The sequence below is a fragment of the Pelodiscus sinensis genome, chromosome 2 (genome assembly GCF_049634645.1).
Source record: "Pelodiscus sinensis isolate JC-2024 chromosome 2, ASM4963464v1, whole genome shotgun sequence".
Lineage (NCBI taxonomy): Eukaryota > Metazoa > Chordata > Testudines > Trionychidae > Pelodiscus > Pelodiscus sinensis.
This window is the reverse complement of record NC_134712.1, coordinates 66,086,345-66,104,804: the sequence shown is the minus strand read 5'-3', so window position 1 is coordinate 66,104,804 and position 18,460 is coordinate 66,086,345.

Genomic DNA, 18,460 nt, shown 5'->3' with positions numbered 1-18,460 from the left:
CATTGTGATTGGGATCCTAACATCCACAGGAGCTTCTGCTGAACCTCAACATCGACTTTTCACAAGTTTGTGCCCCAAAGCCAGAATGTGTCCCTGAATTCCATTTACATGCACAATGCTCAGGGTGCGGGAGGGAGGAAGCAAAGGCCATGACTGACAGATTATGCCACTACTGGTAGTTATGGGCTATGCAATTGTAAATGTTCTCTTCCAGTAGGCTTGTTAGTACTTAAACTGCAATTAATTTTGTATGTTTTATTAGGGGTTTTTTAATTATTGTGAGTGTTAAGTGTCCACGACTCAGACATTGGGCTTTATAAATAAAGTGATATAATGAAGATGGTCAATAACATAATTCATCAGTCAGATTTGTGGGGCAGTAATAAGAGCAAAAATTCAATGACAGCAATATAAATCCTTTGGGTCACATGCTGGAAGCGGCTTTCACCCAAGATAAAGTGTCTCAAGCCCACATCCATTAAGATTCATCCACATGCTGTGTAAGACTTGAACTCCTGCTGGATGAGAACAGAATGGCTCTTTCCCAGTTGGATGAAAATCCTGCAGTCAGGGGATGCAGGCTAGAGCTCAGCAGGGCAGGTTTTTGTCTGGGCTGTTAACAAAGCCCCTTGCTGACTGAGAGGCTCTATTAGCCCAAAATTGGGGGGGGGGGGGGGGGAGAGAGAGAGAGTGTGTGTGTGTGTGGGTGGGTGGAAATCCTCCTAAATGGTAAAAGCTAGGACCACCAAATTTGTTATACAGCTTCCTCTTATCATAATTTGAACCAAGGATTTGATTGTGCCAGGCAAATGGGATTGCTTCTCATAAAACCAAACAGAAAAGAGACAGAATCACTAAGCAGGTGGAAGGGGCTGGCTGTGGGCACACACCTTCTTCCCCCATCTGGAACTGCCCCAAGCCTCCTACCCTTCAGGTGCCCTTTAGGGAGGATGGGGGGGCTGTAACTCCCTTTTTCTCCAATTTATATGGGGATATTGCTGATTTTTACCCTTCATCAGTGAGCCAGGGGAAAGTACAGAATTTGCTGCATTCCTCACACTGGCTGAGGAGTGCAGGAGGGAGATAAACCTGGACCTGCCTGAGCCGGAGCTCATACACTCCTCCTCTGTCCCCCTTGAAGTGGCAGAGGCCATGGAGAAGTGTTTATCACCTGGCCCTAAGCTGCTGCAGTGACACAGGGGTATGATTGTCCTCTCTCCCCAGGGCAGTCTGCATATTGAACCCCTCATCCCCAGCCACACCAAAGAGCAACAATTCAAATGAAGCATGTACATTTTCATTTTATTTTAGAAAAAATCCAAAATTGAATTGAGTTAAGGACCTAAGCAATACCAGGTAAATCTTCTAGTAGGGTGATAAGGGCATGTCTACATTAGGAAATTATTTCAAAATTACTAAATTCGAATAACAGGTTTCGTAGTGTGAACACTCCACTAATTATATTGAAATAAGGGGGGACATGCACCCCTCCCAAGCTGTGCCTGCTAAAACTGCAGCAGCCATGGACAGGCATTTCTCACCTGGTCCCAAGCTGTTGTGGTTCAAGAGGTCTGGGGTAGTCCTCTCTCCACAGGGCAGCCTGCCTACTGAACCCCTCATCCCCAACCCTATCCCAGAGCAATTATTTAAATTAAGAAAAACAAAACAATTGAATTAAAGGCACAAGCAATGCTTGATAAATCTTCTAGTACAATATAAAGAGTTATATGGGCTACTATTTCATATGGAACCTATCAATAAACAAAACCAGTTCTCTTTAGCCAAATAAATGATTATGTTCTGAGTTCATATCCCCTAGAAACTCTAAATTTTGACCCACAAGTCAAACAAATTTCTCAAGATTTCTTATAGAACTTAAAGCCAAAAGTAAATTGTGCGTGTGCCGCATGTGAAAGGATACAAAATCTTGATGATGGAGGGAGAAGTTGCAGCTATCATCTAAGGTGCTGCTAGACTACTCGTCGTTTTTTTAAGTTTTACCCATTACAGACTAACACGGCTATCCCTCTGAAGCTATAACTATATTTCGCTTAATAGTAAACCTGGCCAGGCACCTTCAATCCTTATCTGATTTGTGGTCTTTTGGGGGGCCTTCTCGGGGTCTGCTGAATAAGTGGACACAGCACACACCATTGAGCACACATGCAAGCAGCCTTCTGGTTATCATCAACAAAAGAGCCAGAGACCTGTCCAGACACCATGGCAGTAAACCCTACTTTATCAGTGACTGACAACATCACTAAACACATTTGAACCATTAATTCTCAGAAATTCTCTAGAACTAGTATGGATTGTAAGCATCCACTGAAATACAAAACATGCCTATGCTACAGGAACTAAAGTGACAGGGTTATGGTGTTTCAGCTAGGACAGCACACCCCTGCAGTGCAGGCACTAACCTACCGTGGAGTTTTTCCATCACTGTAAGTACAATACACCCCCAAGCAATGGTAGCTGGGTCAACTGGAGCATTCTTTCATCAACTAGTTGCATCTACACTTAAGAATTAGGTCGGCATAGCTATGGTGCAAAAGCATTTAAATTTTTATCAGGCCAAATCACTATAGTTATGTCAGCCTAAATGTTAAGTGTAGACCAGGCCATAGTCTTTTGGATCTCACTAAAGAAAGTTAAATACCCTACACAGACGGGTAAAGCATTAATTTAATTTCAGATACCAAACCTAAAAATGTTAGAGGATAATTCTGTCTCCTTCTGTTTTCTTTAGCAAAAGTCAGTTTCCTTCATAAGAGTAGAAGTCACAAGTTCTAGATTCTATTCCAGACCCTGCCACAGACTTCCAATGTGTCCCTGTTTACTTAGGGTAAAGCTTTCAAATATAATTTCCACTATTGTGTACCCTTGTTAGGTGCCATATTCAGACATTGAGGCTACATCTAGACTACATGGCTCCATCGAAGGAGCCATGTAAAATAGTTTATTCGGCATAGTCAAAGAATCCCCACTTCATTAAAATAAAAATGGTCGCCACGCTGTGCCGATGATCAGCTGATCCGGCACAGCGCAGCAGTCTAGACTGCTTCGGTAAACCTCATTTCACGAGGCATAAAATAGTTGTCGACAAAGGCTTCCCTTGTCAACCAATCCGTGTCTAGACTGCTGCGCTGTGCCAGATCATCTGATTGTCGGCACAGCACGGTGGCCATTTTTATTTTAATGAAGCGAGGATTATTTAAATCCCCACTTCATTGACTATGTCAAGTAAACTACTTTCCATGGCTCCGTCTATGGAGCCATGTCATCTACATACACCCTTACTGTGGATATAAACAGCAGAGTAGACAGTGAGGCACAGCCTAGGTGAACAGATTAAAGACATGCCTGAAAAGTGTGGGTATGTGCTTCATGGCTCTCTACGCATCCAAACCGTGCCTCCCCATCTACACTGCTCTTTTTAGCAGTGTAGTGTCACACTACCTCCTCACAGGAAAAGACTCCAGCAGCAAGGAGAGACTCTGGCAATGGAGAGGCATCTGGGAAAGACTCTGGCAGCTCCTCATTGCTGGAGCCCTTCTCCTCCTCAGACTCCCATAATAGGAAAGGCTCGACTGGAGAAGGTGGTGATGAAAGGCTCCGCCAGCTCTGCCATTGTTTGAACCTTCCCCAGCAGCTGGGAAATACTTTGGCACTGAGGAAAAGCTCTGGCAGAGGGGAGTCAGGGGGACAAGGCTCAGGTCTCCTTCCTGCTAGAGTCTTTCCTCATTGCAGTGAAAGGTCCCGGCAATCTCTACAGCTTTTCCCTGCTGCTTCCCATCTTCCAGAGCCTTTCACTGATGTGATAATAGCAATACGTACAGGACACAACATCACCAGTGGTGTGTAGTGCAGCCATAGTCTTAAAGGGAAGCTTTTTAGGGGTGGAAGCGGGAACTCGAAGGAAGTGAAGGGTTTGGCGGGGGAAACAGGTATGGTAGGAGGAATGAGAGATGGAGGAAGCAGCGATCTTGGGAGGTGAAGGACAAGCAGTGGGGATTAAATGCAGAAACCTAGAGAAGAGTCAGAGCAAGGAGGCTGACGGAAGAAAGAAAGAGACATAGTGAAACCCTAATTTCCCAGTTTAACCACCACAAATATTGACTCTGGAAGGAAAAAGGAGCTAGAGAATCAATTCCCAGCCTGGGTTGGATAGTGTAGGAGTTTTTCAAGTGAGGGAGGGATGTGAAATTATAGGAACATCAGATTCTCTTTTCCTTATCTAATATCATAAAAGTATCCTGACAATCTAACATCTAGCAAAAGGGGCATTTGTTATTGCTAACGATTGCATTACCGTGGGTGAAATCATTAAATTAAGTTGCATTAAACCAATACTGCTGCAAAATAGGCAATCCTTTATCATTCCAAACATGGAAATTCGCTCAAGGGAGAGTGACAGTAAGTGATTAGAAAGCAAGTGAGGAAGCAGTACACGCCATTGCTAATTGTCTTACTGAAATCAGAGATATGCCTGTGTAAAGAAACGGATGCCAGGTAGCAATTGAATGATGCAGTGTGGTTAAGTTATAACTGAATGGAAAGGCTGCCAGAATTGTGATAAAGGAGTAGCAAACACAGGTAATAAGGCTTCCTCGTTAGTCACCAGCCTCAGGGCCCATCAGCAGAAATACAGAATCTTGCTGATTTCTGGGAGAATGACAAGTTAAAGCAAAATGGCACCTCCCTAGACCAGGTCTCTCTGGTTTGGCAACATCCGAATAAGGATGTTCCTGGACGAGAGAATCCTGAGGCAGCAAGTCAGCAGCTGGGAGCCCAGTGCAGCCCAGCGAAGCTGGTGGTAGTTGGGTCGGAGCTGCGACAGCCCAGCCAGGGCCACATGCCATCCAGAAGAGGGCCTGGTGCCACAGTAGCCCAAGCAGAGCTGCATGCCATCCCAGCAGTGGGACTAGGCCACAGCTGTCCAGCGGTGGAACCAGAGCTGGGGCAACCAGGCTGGGCCCAGGGCAGCCCAGCAGCAGAGTTGGGGCCATGGCAGCCTGGCTGACAGCGGGAACAGGGTAGCCCAGCTGCTGAGCAGAAGCAGGGCCGAGGCAGGGGCCAGCTAGCAGGCAGCCTGGCCAGAGCTGAAGGAGCTGATGGTGGGGAGGGCCATCAGGCTAAGGGGAAAGAGGCAGGGACTTCCCCTTGTCTGGAAAATTCCCTCATCCAGGACTTGTTAGGTCCCAAAGGTGCCTGATCAGAGAGGTCCAACCTGTATAGCCATTCCATACTAAATCACAGATGAACTGTAGCAAATAATTCTAGGGCCACTGAGAAGTAGATTTGTGCAAATAACTGATTTTTCAGTGCAGTGACTGGACTAAATAAGTGGGAAATGTGTGTTTTAGTAAAAATAAAAAACTTTCCTGTGCCAAAAACAAAAGGTTTTTTTTTTCATTAGTGTAAGATAAGGAACAGTATTTGATCTGAGGAAGTGGGTCTGGCCCACGAAAGCTCATCATCTAATAAACCATCTTGTTAGTCTTTAAAGTGCTACATTGTCCTGCATTTTGCTTCAGTATTCTTTTCAGTATGAGCAAAGATGACAGAATAAAAATAAATAAAAATAAAATAATGGATTTCTTCTTAAATTAAAACATTTTACATAAAATGTACTAATCAGTCTGCTTAGCATGCATACAATAATTATTCATAATAAGCAGCTAAAATAAGAAATTACTTCAATACCTGAATTATCAAAACATTATTTACAATCAGAAGTAGTGAAAGTGTTTTGACTTGAAAAATTTATGACAAAAATATTTTTTTATTGGCAGTAAACATTTTGCAGCAAAATGTTATTTACTTAAATATATTGAAGAAGATGAGAATTTTCATTTTGCTTTGAAAGAATGTTCATTTTAGTTTTAAAAATATTTCTGCCATTTTAAATTTTGGGAAGATCCCCTTTTGATTTTCTTTCTTCCCCTCTAAATTTGTATAGGTTCACTTTTGAAATATTAGAATGGAAAATTAAATTGTAGCACTTAAAGGAAAAAGAAAAGAGTACAAAGACCAAAGAAAATGTTGAAAATTTGAAATCCATACAAAATTAAGACAAAAAAGACCCATCCCATTTTTAACCCTACAAAAGAGAAACAACTTTAAAAATAAAAAAAATCATACAACTGTTTTCCCATTTTCCTACTAGCTTTGCTCAGACCTATTCCACCTCAGGAATTTCTCACAGGAAGCATCCTTGCACCATGCTGTGAAAGCCATCAAGCCTTGGTTCTAGCTGACAAATCAAAAAGCCTTAGGAAAATTTAAATGGTTCACCCACTGAGAAAAAGCAATCATTGTCATTTTTTTGTTTTTATTCTCTTCGAAGTCAACTTGTGTAAAATATTTGTGTTTGTATTTTTCCTTACTTCTTGTTTTCTTTTCTCTTGCAGAATTCCTCTGCTCTATTGTTGATGTGCAGCTACAAACCCCATCATTGTCGCTGGTTCAGGCTTGTGTGTCATGCACAGACACATCAACAGCTCCTGTTGACTATCAAATTCTCTCACTCCAACATTCACGTAAATTATAAATCTCAGGCTGTACTTGCGCATTAGGCAAGTCTTACCTAGCTTTAACCATGTGCATATATATATATATATATATATATATATATATATATATATATATATATATATATATATACAGGAAAAACTCAAAGTTAAAGAAAGTTACAGTTGCTGGACAAGATCAATGAGGTTTGCTCTCCATTAATCTATAGTAGAAGGTACAATTAAGTATTGTAGGTAGCCTGCTTATAAATTTCTCCTTGTGTGCACGAAAATCCCACCGTGAACAGCACGAAAGAAAAGGAGTGAGTGAGAAAAAGAAAATTATGAGATTAACATAAAACCCTAATGGGTCTACTTTGGAGTAAGACACTATTCAGTGTGACTAAGGATGGCACAGTAGGGCCCTCAATAGATAAATACATATTTAACCTAACAGTGAAAAGTTCCCTTTGATGTCACTTTAATATAATGTTCTTTTATTTTAAAGGTGTTTTACTTTTATGTCCTGAAATATACTCTAATGCAGGGGTGGGGAACCTCAGGCAATGACTGCTCCACAAAGCAACTGATTGCTTGCCTGGGTCTGGCCCCTGAGGCTCAGGACTCTCCCCCAAAAGCATTGGGGAGCCTGTGCTGGTATACTCCAGCACCTGCCCCCCGCAGCCGCACACACACTGCCCCACTGTGGGACTGGAGCACACAAAATTTACTAGCCAATCTCTCCCTCAAGGTTCTGGTGTGTGAGTGGAACGTGGGGAGTGCCTTTCTCCTTCTCAGACCGGGACCACGTCTGTGAGGGTTAGTTTTTTTCTTCTCAGTTGTGTGCGGCCCCAACTGATTTTTCTGTGGGTCAGCAGCTCCTGATGCAAAAAAGGCTCCCCAACCTTGCCCTAATGTTTTCAGGATTTAATTGAAGAGTTGTCATTTCTAGAGGAAGTATTGCAACCCTCTGTGGTATTAAGCCCTGCGAGTTAGTGAGCAATAAATACAAATATTATTAGCTTGTGGCCTTCTTTATATTGAGTCTCATGCTTCTCAAGTGGAGAGACTATTGGTTCTTTTCCCTCCCAATTATCTTCAGTCTAGCCAAGTCCTTTTTTTCTCTCTCTCAAATGCAGGATACATTTCTCTCATTCATTCTATCTGCCGTTTCTTTCTCAGCTACCCTTGCCTGGTCATCACTCAGCTCTTTGTTTTACACCTCAGGGTATGTTGCTGGATATGTAGTTGTAACAAGGCCCCATTCCCCAGATAATCCCCTTACATTTAAACATTATGTTTTACCTTTTCCATTTTTAAAAATGGATGTTTTCATTTTCCATTGCAAATAGGGATTATGGCTTGATTTTTTTTATCCAGCCTCTGATTCGGTCAGTTAAGTTTCCTACACCTCCAATAGGAAATCTACTGAATAATGCTGTAAAAGAATAAAAAGATTCTCAGTTGGTCACTAATGTGCATAACTGTGGTTTTAACCACATACATTAAAGTTATTTCAGAAAAGTGTTGATGGGCTTTTTCATTAGATTTACATAATCTGGGGGAGAGGGAGCAGAACAAATTTCTTCCCTCGGGGTCTGTTTACACTTACATTGCCGCAGCTGCACCAATGCAGCACATCAGTGAAGATGCTACTAAGGCCAACAGGAAGGATTCTTTTGTTGACATAGGCAGGGCTGCTGATGGGAAGAGCGGGGAGGCAAAAGTGACAATTGACCCTGGGCCTGACAATTTAAAAGGCCCCAGGACCCCAGCCTGCAACTGCTGCTACTGGGGCACTGGCTGGAGCCTCAGTGGCACTGTGGGCTGGATGTGAGGTTAGCTCCAATCCCTCACTTGCTGGGGACCCATAGCTGACCTCCCTCCCATATTACCCAAGGTCTGGCGAAGTCTTTTACTAGCCTTTGACATAGGTATGCCACCTCCCCAAGGGGCAATAGCAATGCTGGTGGTAGAAACCCTCCTGTAGACATGTACCAATGTACATGCAGGTGTAGATAGAGCTCCCTGCATTGCTCAATGAGGTGGATTTTCCACACCCTTGAGAGCCATAGTTATATTGACATAAGATGCTAGTGTAGACCAAGCTTCAGATGCAGTATCTGCTTTGCTCTTATTTGGTTCTTTGAATCATTAAGCTCCTATGAGTCTGTTGCCTCTTAGTTTTTCCAGAAGCCGATGCTTCATATTATGAAGGACTTGATCATTTAGTCATTTGAGATTAATGTGTTACAGAAATTCCTCTCACTCCCTTGTGTTAAATAAAGCATGCCTCAGGGTGGGAGTGGGATGGGACAAGGGTCAGTTTGCCTCAGGCCCTCATCTGAGAGGGACCCCAAAGCAAGGAGCATTGTGACCTGGCATGGAGGTAGAAATGCCACTCTGTTGGCCTTCCTCAGAGTGGTAGCTGGGCCAAATGTGAGAGAGTCACCTTGCATCCTGGTACATGGGGTGACAGAGCCAAATATGAGTAGTGTTGCAAGTTGGCTGAAGTGCCACTCAGGTTTGGTCTGGACACTCCTGTGATGGAGTAGTCAACAGGTCAAACCTAAGTGGGCTGCAACTCAATGCCTAGAGCAGGCTCAGCTCCTTGGGGCAGTGGCCACTGCTGTGGGGTAAGTCTAGGGCAGGCTCACTCTCCAGCATCCTTTCCGTGCTCAGGACCTCCCCTCAGTAGCACTTTTTGTGGAAGAGCCTCAGGTCCCAATTTTGCCTCAGGCCCCCAAAGGCCTCTGAGTGGCCCTTCATGTGCCATTTCTGCCACCTAGTCACTATTGTATGTAAAGCAGTGTCCTATTGCATAAAGCAGATGAACATACTTTGTTCTTTGTACAGCCTTAAATTCCACAGCCGTCAAGACATACAATGTGAAGTGAGTTGTGTCAAGGTCAGAGTATATGCCTGTTACATATAATTCCTGAGGATTTTACTCTTCACATCATTACATCTCAATACTAGAAAAAGACACAAGGCCAAACCCCATGCAGCACTTTGAAAATATCAACTAGTATTTGGATCCTTCAGTTCATTACAGTTTCCACATTGTAAGCTTAATTATTTGCAGATGCAGACTTTGACCCACAAAAATGGAGACAGAAAGAAAGACACAGTTTCTATGAGAGTGTAAGGGTGCATTTAAAAATCTTCTGATTGTTATCACCAATTGTTTCCTGGTTAATAACCAAGGAGTTACTTTGGCGTGAGTAAATGTGTATGCATATATTTGTTAATCCCTAAGGTGCCACAGGACTATTTGTTGTTTTTAAAGTTACAGACTAACATATGGCTACCCCTCTGAGACTTTGGAATAAGTAGCATGGATCAGCATTCACAATGCACTTCTCAGCCTGGGGAAAGCTAATGACCACCAATGGACCAAATTCAGTGATGAATCTTAGTGATGTGGCACCTAAGGCATCTTGTGCACACAGTAACAAGTGGAAAGAAAGTCTTTTTCCTCCACTGGATTGGATTCAAGTAAATCCCTATGAAGGACAAAATGCAATGTACTGAACAGGAATGCTAGAAGAGTTTGCCAAGCGTTGGCACTCTGTTACCAGGCCCGGTGTTCAGCAGGAGCTCTTTGCTGGCAGAGCTATACTATGCTGGCAGAGCTCACATACTGTGGACTCAGTTTTTATATTAGCAAAACTGCATTTACTCCAGCCCCCTGCATGAAGCAAAATATGCTGCACTGGCAAAACACAACAGTTTTGCTGATATAACCACTTTTATACTAGGGGGCTTTTGAAGAATGACTCTATCATTTGGGGTCAGAACTCTTTATGTAAGCGGGGGAATGGTCCCGCTATTGTGGGGAACTTTCCTGGCTTCTATACACCCCAGTGAAATGGACCAGCGAAAGGATCTGAGTCCCCGCTCCCACTTCCTTTACCCCACGGCCTCCCTGATCCTGAGGGCTCCCCCTCCACTCTCCTGAGTAGCAGAGCCCTCAAAACCCCAACAAGGCTGGGCCCAGGTTTCCTGGGGCTTAATCCCCGACCTTGTAGTCACTAGGGGCAGGAGTTAGGGTGTCCCCACTCCGAGGTGCTGTCTTTACACTGCAGGCCTTCTTTGCCCAGTGATCACTTCATAAGGTTCAAAGCAAATACAATTTATTAAACATCAACTGATTAAAGAGAAAAGAATAAGAAAAAATGAGAATGGTTAAATGAAAACACACAGCCCTGCTCTGTAGCACAGGGACATCAAAACAGCAGTCTGCAGAGTGTAAGGACATTCCACAGTCTCTTCCTTAGAGGCCCCTTAGAGGCCTTGGATGTGCTGCAGGGGGGGCTGCAGGCTGGACATGCTTGCTCTGGCAGTGACCACACAGCCTCAAGCCCTAAGTGGCCAGACCCCTCTCCCAGTCCAGAGCCTCTCCCCACACTTTGCAGTTCCCAGCTGCTCACCACATCCAGCTGCAGGCTGTGCTGCGTGGCCAGTCTCTAGCTTCTTGCATTGCTTCTCTGTTCCTTTTGGCTCTCTGAGCACTGCCAGTCTGCTGCTCAACACAGGGTCTGCGCTCCTTGAGCTGTGTGTGTCTGGCTCAGCTGCTGCAAAAACTACCCCTCAGCACACAGCTTGCTTTGCTTGGGCTGTCTCTCAGCTCCCTGTTTTTGCAGGACTTCTTCTGCACACAGCTTGCACTCCTTGGGCAGTGTCTCAGCTCTCTGTTTGCTCAGAGAGAGCCAGAACAATCCCAGCTCACAGGGTGGACGGGTCCTGGCCTCTTGCTTTTCTCACTGGCCTGTCCAACTTGTCAATCAGGCTGAGCTGGAGTGTTGGCTGCTTTCCATTGTCTCTAGGGTCTGTCAGTCTCATGGACCCTTCCCCTGTTGATACTGGGAGCTGGCAAGCTAAAAAACTCCCACAGAGTTTAAGTAAAGGGCTAACAGTCCCCTTACATTTACACTCGTGGCCAGTACAGCTTTGTCAGCAAAAGTTTGTAGTGAGGATCTGACTTCAAACACAGCAGTGTCTCCCTTTATGTTCTTAGAAATTAGAGATGCAATAACTATAGCTGGTTGAATTTTTCAATTAAGAACTTTGACCACTAAACAGCCTTTTTGTAAGAAATGAGACCTGATTTTTCCCCCCCTCCATCTATCCAATGTGATGCTCTCTGAACCAGCACAGATGGTTCTCCCTGAAGCAAAGGAAATGCTCAGGCAATTCTCTTTGGCCTGGTCTACACTAGGACCTTAGTCCAAAATAACCACCCTAAGTTTGAATTTGTAAGTGGTATGTCCACACTACCAAATTCATTATTCTGAAATAAGGGGCCACGGAATTCAAATTCTGTACTCCTGCTTTTCATGAGGAATAATGCTAATTCCAAACTTGTTCATCTGAAATAATGTTAGTGTGGAGGGTCTGGTGCCACTAATTCAAACTAACTGGCCTCTGTGAGGCCTTCTGCAGTTCACCACAGTACCTCCTGGGGCTTTGAGTCTAAGGTAGTGCGTCTACTTGGACTAATTCTCCATAGTGAGGACACGGAAGTTTGAATTTGTTAAATTGGGAGTCCATAAGTTGAATTTAGTAAATACAAAATAATTTCCTAGTGTAGACATGGCCTTCTTGACACAGTTTCTCATTGGTCTTCTCCTAGGATAACACAGGGCAGACTGAAAAAAGCAACACACTGATCCTCTGCCTGCCTGACTGTGTGTTTGTCAGGAAATAGGAAGAAGTAATTTGGATGCTCTCTGTTCTCTCTAAAGAAGTCTAATCAAAACACCCATCAGGAATGTCTTTATTTCTGCCCTAAAGTGATCAGAGAATATGTTCTTTGCCCCATAAACATAAGCTGATGAGCACCTGATGCCTACTTCAGTGATAGACATCGATGGTTTTAATCTTGAGGGCCCCAGCTGTGCATGCTTCTCTCTCTGCCACAGTGAGACTTATTTTGCTCTATAGCCAATGAAAAGACTTCTTCAAATTCAATAGCCTCCATTGTGGCACTAATGTTACATCTGAACAGATGTTTGTTTCACCACACAAGCCTCTCTTGTTTACAAGATTCTTGAAATGATTTCTTGTTGTCTCTTTAGGGAAATCCACAGTGGTTAATAAAACAAGTTTCTGGCTGTCCTATTCAATAATACTCTCCAGGGCTGGCCTTACCATCAGGCGAACTGAGGGGGCCGCCTCAGGTGCCAGACTGTGGGGGGACGCCACTAGGACCCAGAGTGTAGAAAATTGTGTCGGCTGCTGGTGCGTATGTATTCTCTCTGTAGTACCAGGAGAGGAGTAGAAGAGGAAGAAGGCAGAATTGAGACCTTTCAAAGTTTTGGCCCAAGCGGAGGGGGCATGGGGGCATCATTTGAGCTCTCCGCCTCAGGTGCCAAAATGTTGTGGGCCGGCCCTGATGCTCTCCACTGGTTTAATGAGATATACAGCATCAATAGTAAGTGTAGATGCTATCTTTGAGCTAGGGATGTTAGATATCCTGTAATTGAATAGTTGTGTAACTGCACAAAATATTATCGGTTATATGACTATTCGATAGTTCCCAGGGACAAGGCTGGCAGCCCAATATCGGGGAACCCCCTGCCAACCCGCCTGCTGGGAGCCAGTTTACAAACCAGCTCCCCTCATGGACGAGCTGCCTGCTACCCTGTGCTACTGCCTCTGACACAGCAGCACAGGGTGGCAGCTGTCCCTGTCTGTAGAGGGTTCAAGTTCCCTATGGACAGATGCTGCTCCGCTGGCTGTGGACAGTCTCTGTCCACAGGGAGCTTGGGCCCCCCGCAGACAAGGGTTGCTGCCTCAAAGCAGCCTCCGTCCGCAGTAGGTCCAGGCTCACCGCAGACAGAGGCTGCTCTGTGGGATACGGAGCAGCCTCTGCCTGTGGAGCTCGGTCTGCTATGGGCAAAGGCTGCTTTATGGCAGCCTTCCCTATCCCTTCCAGCATGGGGGGCTGGAAGGAGGCAGGCGGCACCATGAAGCTGGAGCTAGGGGGAACCAGCTTTTAAGCTGGTTCCCCCCAGCACTGGCTCCTGCCTGCTTCCTCTCCCCTCCTCCCCCCGCACCACCACCTCTGTAGAAGGCAGCAAGGGGAGGGGGAGCAGGCAGGTCTGTGGAACCAATACACATGAAGAGCTGGCTTGAAAGCTGGCTTCCCGCATATATGAGCTCCAGCCTACCTTCCTCAGCCTCTACACTGCTGCTTCTCTAACAGAGAGGCTAATCATATAGTCAACTACACATTGACATCCCTACTTTGAACATGTCTTTTTAAAGAAGAAACGGTCCCTTTTTTTGCACAAAAGTGTGGGAGCGTCTACACTTGCCAATGACTCTTGGTAGTGAAACACAAACATTTCACTGCAAATGGAAAAGCAGCTCCATGAGAGGCGCACAGCTCTTACCATGATGCTTTTGCAGTGATGTGCAAGAGAAAACAGGTTCTTCCTGTTTACAGAGCTTTTAGCTTCTGCAGGATATCCCACAGTGCCCAGATGACCATGCTAGACAACACCTCTGCTGCTCTGACACCAGGTAAACAGATGTCCACTCCTCCCCCTATAAAACCACAGGAATTTTGAAACCCTCCTTCCTATTTTCTTGGCAAGTACTCACTTATCATCTGGCCAGGAGACAATGCCTGCTCCACAAAGCACCTGATCGCCTTTCTGGCAGCAAAGTTTAAATACTGGAGCTGACCAGTGTTGGGGAAATGGGGCTTTGCAGGGACCCGGCCTGCCCTGCGATTCCCCCTCTCCCCACTTTTCCTGTTGCCACAAGAGCAGCCCTGGGAGACAGCTGCCCTCAAGGCGCTGCTCTCATGGCACATGGAAGAACTGCAGATGTAAACATTCTGACACCTATAACACTCAGTACACAAACCAGCACTTTTCTTCTACAGCTTCCTTGACCCTGGTGAAAATGACAGTGAAAAAACTCTGCAGGAGTAGAAATAGACTTTGACTATATCCCTCAGCTGTGGAATAAAGGAGAGAGGAAAACTCAAACACACCCTTTCCCACCTGCACTTGCTCTCTGATCCTTGGGTTCTGGGATGGACAGTTATCCACCACCTGCTCTCCACTGAACCAAATGCCCAGGAAGGGACCCAGACTTACTGTGCCACCCAAGCAGGGGTTCTGTGGCATCTACAAGCAACAAAACTTCTACTCCCTGGAGCAGCTGGCAGCAGAGAATGTTTTGAGCCTCGGTGTTTTTGAGACACAGTGAATCCTAATGGTGTTCATTATTTTGGACTGTTCTGGAGATATAATCCAGCCCTAAGTAGCTTTTAGACATTTTTTTACATTAAAAAAAAACTCCTCTCATTTCTCTATCAGCAAAACCAAATGCATTTCAAACCCATTCCTGTTATTCAGCCTCTGTGATTCTGAAGAAACATTAGGTGGATTAGACGATGTGGTCTATAGAAACATAATGCATTTGTTAGCTGGTAGTTAGTATTCACAGGTATTCAGCTCTGCCATGAATAGTTCTCTACTTCAGAACAAAACTCAAAGCAATTGTGTGTCTCTTGGAATTGTTTGTATATCTGAGTCATAATATCTTAATTGCTTGCTGGTGGCCTCAGGGCAAGTCATTTCTCCATTTGTAAAATCGAGATAATGCTACTTTCTTTGTAAAGCATGTTGAAATCTATTATAAAAAATGTTACAGAAGAGCTAAGTATGAATTTATTAATTATTATTATTATTATTATGTAGCTTTGCATGTTTTTTTAAAAAGATTTGAATTAAATCACAGTGATATTAAGGACAAAAATATTACCAAAGGCTCACCCACCGAGATGAGTATAGAATAATGGAGTGAGAAACATCTGGCTGGGTATCCAGTTTCTAAGTTTGTACATATGGTATAAAACAGTATGATAATAGTGAAGTAAACATTCAGATAAGAGAAAGTGCCCTGAAATGAGGAATTATAGAATTGTAGAGATTGTATTAAATGGAATGAACACAGAAGGACCACCAAGTCAACGAGTATGATATAACAAGAAGCTGAAAAACACAACACTTGAGACTGGATGCCTGACCTATCTGTGGAAGCAGGATTTTGCCAGACACAGTTCTCCCAATGTGCCCGTACCCCCTTAAGCATCATTATGTTCCACAACCAATATGGAGTTGCAGAAAATAATGCCTTCCATAAAATGTTATATAAGACATCCTTGACATTTCTGCATCCGAGAGAGTTAAAAAAATGGCCCATTCAATATCAGATGAAGCCAATATTTACATTCATGGAAGTTGGATCAGACCTTAAGTGAGCAAAGAGAACATATAATTTATCTTCAAATTGCCCTAACTCACTTTTAATTACAATTAAGGAATAGAGGTTATTTCTCCTCAAAGATTAATACATTCTCTACTCATATGAACTAGTACAGAAATTTTCTACTGATTTTCCACTGCTTTGCACCACTGTGTGGGTCTGTTAAAACTGTACACAATAAGCAAAATTCATCCCTGTGCACAGAATAAGAATAATACCTGTGTGCAACATAAACCTTATGTAAAGTATCCCTACTAATGACTGCACCAAAACACATGTCAATGTGTGAATATACTTTTCAATTAAAATCTTTTTTCATAACATGAGGGCCTTTTTAAAATCTTACTTTTAAGTTTAAAATATTGAAAATATTGTAATTAACTAAATAATGGATTTTCTGTCAAAAAGTTCTCATTTCAATAAAAAAATTGGGGAAAAATTAAGATTTGAAATTTAAAAATTCAGAAAAAAAATCAAAGCGATCTGTTTCAGGCAGTCAGTGTCAGATATGTATTGTTCAGCTAGTTCTAGCCACATAATACAATGTCAATATTATATTCCCTATTCATGGAACCTTCCTGATTTTACGGTGGGGAAGATGACATCGCCAGTTGGCAAGCCCTGGGATGTATCCCTTTCTTCCATCTCTACCCATGAAGATCCCCAGCTACATATTTTTCTAACAGTATTCTCTTCCTTTGAGTAAACTATGCTTTTTATAAACAGGGAAGCTAACTTTAGGTCAACAAAGATTTCCTCCTAGATTTATTTACAGTGCTACACATCCTTAAACTTGCATTTTAAAACTTACATACATGAGTGATTGTAGCCCATTTTATTTGTTCATGACATGTTAATCATTTAATAGTATTTAGCTTTTCTTACAAAGGATACAAAATCCACACAGTGGAAGGATCAAGAAAATATAGCTTATAGAAAATATGTAAGAAAAGTAACAGACAGCCCTAATGAGTGAGGTCAGAGACAATGTGAACAAGGGGAGAAACTCTTATAAAAAAAAGCCCATGAAAGACTCTTTGGAAACTAAAAATAGTCTTGAGAGGATTTATTCCAGCTGCTAGATGCTCCACAGCTTTTACAAAATACTTATCTAGTGTTTCAGTGTCCTTTAGATCATATTATTAGCTGCATTCTCTTTAGCGTTTACTATAAGGGTAAAAAGTGAAGAACACTATGTACATGGACAAATGAACAACCATTGGGTTTAGAAAGTTGCTTGCTGCTTTTGCATTTTGGGCTGTGTTGTGAAACATATTTATATGCCTTAAGATGCAGATAAATTACTAATAGGATTTTCAAAAATGCCTAAGTAGGTTAATTGATGCCTAACTTCTCAAAGATATTTGGGGCAAATAATTGAGCTTCCATTTTTATACTTATTATCTTACATGATGTGAAACCATGTTTTTAAAGTGAAGTGTTGATGACCGAGTTTACAAACTGTAAGTTACTTTACTAATCCTCTACTTAAATCTCAGAATGTTGTGTTTTATGCTAGTAATTAGGAATAACTTTTAAACTGCCCTCTGTTCAGACACATTACTTTAATTATCAGATGGGTAGCCATGTTAGTCTGAATCTTGCATCTGACAAAGTGGGTCTTTGCCCACGAAAGCTTATGCTCCTACACTTCAGTTAGTCTATAAGGTGCCACAGGACTCCTCGCCATTAATTTAATTGTTACATTTAATATAACTTCATTAGGACACGAGTTACGGAGGACATTTCTAAGGTCAATTCTGAACTTCCCTCCAGTCAGAAATCATTCTTCACTTTGCTATCCTGAACTGAGGCTTTATTACAAAAATTGCTAAATATAAATATTATATAATTAATTAAAATGAAAACTAATTTGCACTGTTGTTACAGAAGCAAGAAGTGACCCGAGGTAAATGTGGTTTAATTCTCTTGTTGTGTATATTGTCGAGCTTAGATTATGGTCCATGACAAGTAACATTGCTGGAGATTCCACATATATTTCTATTTATACATATAATTACTCATTAGAACATGGCTATATTATACTATATATCACTGATTGTGACTATGTAGGTCTATATCAAAAAGAGATATAAAAATACACACACATACACGGAAAGGATGCAATCAGTATAGACGTAAAAGATGGTAGCATAAGTAATGGTAGCCAATAATGGTTTTGTAGAAAATAGGTTTTGAGTAACAAATTTAATATTTGTTTTATAGGAGACTAGAAGATTTACCCAGCATTGCTGGGGTTCTTCACTCATTTAAGTTTTGTTTTTCTTCACTTAAATGTTTGCTTTGGGGCAGAGCTTGGGGTGAGGAGCTGAGTATGCAGGCTGCCCCCTAAGGAGAGAGGACTACCCCAACCCTCTCTCAGCACAACAGGTTGGGGCCAAGGCTGCTGCACCTCCAGCGGGCACTGCCAGGGAAGGGTTGCATGTCCCCCGGCTGGGAGACACCACAGACAGAACTACAGACAGACACACAAACAGACAAACACTCTGAAATATATGGTAGATAGCTGTCCCATTCTCCACCCTACCCCAATGGGGTGATAGCTGTACCAATCCACATCTCTGGCCCCTTGCTGCCCCCTGTGGTCATTATACAGTATAACTGTCTCTGCTTTCCATCAACTGCTGGCCCCATGTGGC